Here is a 4667-nt window from a genome sequence, read left to right as displayed (position 1 = left end):
CACCCCCAGCCCTTCATTTAGTGTCTTTGAATCCAGAACAGCTCTGCTACTTTTTCTCCTTGACATTGCCTATTTGAAGAAACCAGATCAGTTGTTTGAAGGATGATCCACAGCCTGGATTTGTCTGATGGTTTAACTTGTTCTTCTATCCTTTACCAGTTTATTTTTCATAAACTGGAATTTTAGCTTAAAGGCTAAGCTAGACCTTGTTAAACTTTTTGGTCAGAGTGCTTCATGGTTGGTGCTGTTATGTTATATTGTATGTCATTAGTAAGCACATGATTAATGGCAAGCTTGATCATGGAGCTGAGATGATAATGTCAGGCCTCTCCATTGTAACAATGTGTTTTTCTTTAGCAACAACCAAGTAATCTGTGGGATAATACTTTGGTTCTGTGCCAATATCTTCTTTTCTAACAACATTTTACATCATGGTTGTAGCATCCTCATCTGAATTATTTCTGTAGAAAGGATTTCCAATTAAATCCTTTCAGTTTTATTAACTGGAATTTTTCTATAAAGAAGAATTTCCTCCTCATTACTTGCAGTTAAATTATAGTTCCTCCCCTAAAGCAGGGTAAATGTTTTATTCTTTCTTTTAAACTATCAATTTTTAGAGTAAAGAACTGGCTACCTATAAAGAATAAGGAGGGCATGAAGAGGGAACATGGATAAAAGCAAGACTTCTCTGAGTATAACCTTTCACATAGTTTCGATTTTCTTTACCAATGTGTTCTATATATTTAAAAATTTTAAAACAGTATAAAGCAAACAAATCAAATTTAACTCAAACAAAAAAGCGCCTGTTTTTATTTCATATTTCTTGGGAGAAAATGATTATCCCAAGTCACTGTTATATGTAATACTCTACCTGTACCTATTTAAAAGGATACATTCTAAAAACAAAAAGAACTACAAAGAAATCTTCAATAGGTAATTTCATTTCTAATAGCAAAATTGGTACTAGAATTATCAACCAAGATTTTCACCGCCAGAGAAAAGAGGTACAAATATAACTTTAAAGGGCTGGGGTGGCATGCAAGAGGCCCTGGGTTCAATCTTCAGCACCACAGAAAACAAATGGAAAAAAACCCAAATATAACAACAAATGCTCATAAAGATGCTATAATAGTAAATATGAATTATAAACATCAATATGAACTCATTTAAAATATTTAAGTGCATTTCCTAGTTTTGCCTATTCCAAGAACCTAGATCCAAGGATGCCCCAACTGGTAAAAGTAAGATTTCCAGGCTTATATGATCTCACACACAAACTTTACATTTGCCTATAGTAAAATTGCAAAGCTAACTAAACCCAGTCTCTTTCTCTCAGAAAGGTGTCTGTATCCGTGCAGGTGAACAACCGGAGAGAAACCTATCCACACTAAATTCACCACCCGGAGCCTTAAGTGGGCCTCAGCACTACCTCATGAGGTAGTACACATCTCTGGCCCACTCTCTCTACTCCTTTCATAACTATTCCACACTTCTCTTTTCTCACACTTCCAAGTCACTTACTTTGCTCTCACTCTGATGGTGTTGCTTCTTAATACTATGAGAAAATAGGAGCAATCAGAGAACTTCCTAGGTTCCCATCACTGCATCTACCAATAATTACATTTATCCTGGCTTCCTCTCTGCTCTTACAGAACTGCCCTATCCTCCAGGGAGACAGAAGACCCCACTCTCTTTGCCCTACTCAATGACATTACTTCAGCATTTTCTCTCTATATCATTATTCATGCCTCATTTTAATTATTCTTTTCAGCATTTAGATACATTATTTCTTCACCTCTAGGAAACTTCTCCTAACCCCACTTCCTCTGCCAGTCACCTGCATTTTCCCTTCTTTGCAGTAAGACTCCTCAAAAGAGTGATCTGTACTTTTTATAGGATCCATGAAAGTATCATCCATATAAATCTATAGAACAAGCCGGGAGCAGTGGAACACCACTGGGGAGTCTGAGGTAGGAGGATTGCAAGTTCAAGGCCAGTCGCAGAAACATAGCAAGACCCTTAGTAATTTAGCAAAAACCTGTCTCAAAAAATAAAAAAATAAAAAGGACTGGGGATGTAGCTAGTGGTAAAGTGTCTCCCATACCAAAATAAATAAATAATAAGAAATTAATCTATAGAACATTTCTATCTCTCCAGGAGGTTTCCTCAGGCACCTTCTTAGTATCAAAAGGTAATCAATATTCTGTCTTCATCATTATTAATTTTTCTTGGTATGAACTTCATTTATATACATTATATAGTATATACTGTTTTCAGTTCTTTCACTAAGTACACCATCTATAATCCTAACCTATTTTGCTTCAAGTATTAATTGTTTTTGTTTTTTTAAAATATCTTCTCCCTTGGTACCTGTGTAGGAGGTATGGGGGATGTGTATATGTTATAAGCAAATACTATAACATTTTATGTAAGGAACTTGAATATCCAAAATATTGAATATTTTGGTCTCAGTGGCAAAAAAAAATCCTTGGATATTCAAGTTCCTTATGTAAAATGACATAATATTTGCAGTGGTATATAACCTACACACATCTCCTATAGTTCTAATCATTTCTGGATTACTTCTAATACTCACTACAACGTAAATTCCATATAAATAGTTGTTTAGGCATTAATGACAAGGGAAAAAGTCCATACATGTTCAGTACACACAATTTTTCTCTTAAATATTTTTATTAAGGTTGGTTTACCTGGTTATGAAGAACCAGCAGGTACCAAGCAGATACCAAGCGCCAACTATACTATGTAGTTTTGCATTATAAGACTGTAACATTATATTGTCCCTGTTAAATACATATCATTATATTGATTACTTGTATCTCTTAATAAATAGATTTTTAAAAAGTTGTAAAATATTCATGAAGTCATGGAAATGAATATTGAATTGATAATCAATTTTGGGGGGAATTAATTTCCTAAGAAAGTACCTGAAGTTTTCTGTCTTGTTAAAAAAAAAAAAACTGTACCATAGTTGATTCATTCCTTTATTTTTACTCTTATTTATTTTTATTTTTTGGTACTAGGATTGAGTCCAGGGGCACTCAACTACAGAGCTACATCCCCAGTTGTTTCTTGTATTTTATTTATGGACAGGGTCTCACTAAGTTGCTTAGGGTCTTGCTAAATTGCTGAGGCTGGCTTTAAACCTGAGATTTTCCTACCTCAGCTTCCTGAGCTGCTGGGATTACAAGCATGCGCTGCCATACCTGGAGATTAATTTCTTTATTGATGGACATTTGGATGGCTTCTAGGTTTTGACTATTATGAAGAAAACATTCTTAATTTTTTTAAGTGGATATGTGCATTCTTTTGGTATATAACTAAGAGTAGAAATGCTAGGTCATAGGATAGGTCTATGTTTTGTTTAAGCACATGGTGCCATCAATTTTCCTACTGCCATCCAATTTTTCTAAGTGGCTGAGCTGATTTACCTTCCCATTAGCAATGTGTCAAAGTTCCAATTATTGTTCCCTTAGCTTCATGAATATCGATATTAGCAATCTTTTAAATTCTAGCCATTCTGGTAGGTGTGCTATCTCATGGTAGTTTTAGTAGTTATTTCTGAAGTAGATAATTATATTGAGCACATTTTCATATTCTTGGCTATTTGAATACTTCTTTTTTTTTTAAAGATAGAGTGAGAGAGGGAGGGAGAGAGAGAAAGAATTTTTAATATTTATTTTTTAGTTTTCGGCGGACACAACATCTTTGTTTGTATGTGGTGCTGAGGATCGAACCCGGGCCGCACGCATGCCAGGCGAGCGCGCTACCGCTTGAGCCACATCCCCAGCCCTGAATAGCTTCTTTTGTAACAGGACTGTTTAAGTCTTTTGCCCATTTTAAAAATTTGATTACTTGTCATTGTCTTACTGATTTGGATGTGAGTCCTCTATTGGATATATGAATAGTGGAAATATCTTGGTCTGTGGTTTGTTGTTTTGCTTGATTGTGTCTTTGATGAATTTAGTTCTTTATGAAGTCAGTCTTTTATGGTTAATGTTCTATTTAAGATAGTCTGTCTTGGAGAAATTCTCCTGTTGTATACTAAAAGCTCTGTTTTATGCATTTAGAAATGTGATACATCTCCAATTATTTTTTGTCTATCATTGTTTGGTAGGGGTCAAGTTTCATTACGTTGCATAAAATGTCCATATTTCCAATACCAGTTATTGAAAAATCATTATTTCCTCATAGACTTGAATTGATATTTGACTGTCTTTTTCTGACTATTCTCTTCCGTTGACCTGCTTATGTATTTCTATGCAAGTCTCACATTGTCTTAACTAACTCTGCACTAAATCTTGAATTCTGGCAGTATAAATCCTTCAAATTTGTTCTTTTTCAAGTGTGATGAAGCTCTTCTTGTCCCTACCCCATTTTACTTAAACTTGCAAGTTAATACATATTTATGAAACAGATAAGACCAATCTTAGGTTATCAGCAATCAGTTGATAGAAAAAATTCTCTCCCATGATGCTTGGGGCAAACACTTTGAAGATTCCCTGAGGACAAAAAATCACCACTAGTATTTAATTGTCTACAGTCCACATATTCTTATTCCTTCATCCTCCCCAGGCCACCGTGTTAAAATGGGGGTGAAGTTATTGCCTTATACTAGATCCATTTTGTTTATTTTGATCATAGTG

The sequence above is a fragment of the Marmota marmota genome, unplaced genomic scaffold (assembly GCF_001458135.2).
Source record: "Marmota marmota marmota unplaced genomic scaffold, marMar, whole genome shotgun sequence".
Taxonomy (NCBI): domain Eukaryota; kingdom Metazoa; phylum Chordata; class Mammalia; order Rodentia; family Sciuridae; genus Marmota; species Marmota marmota.
Note: the sequence above shows the minus strand (reverse complement) of the source record.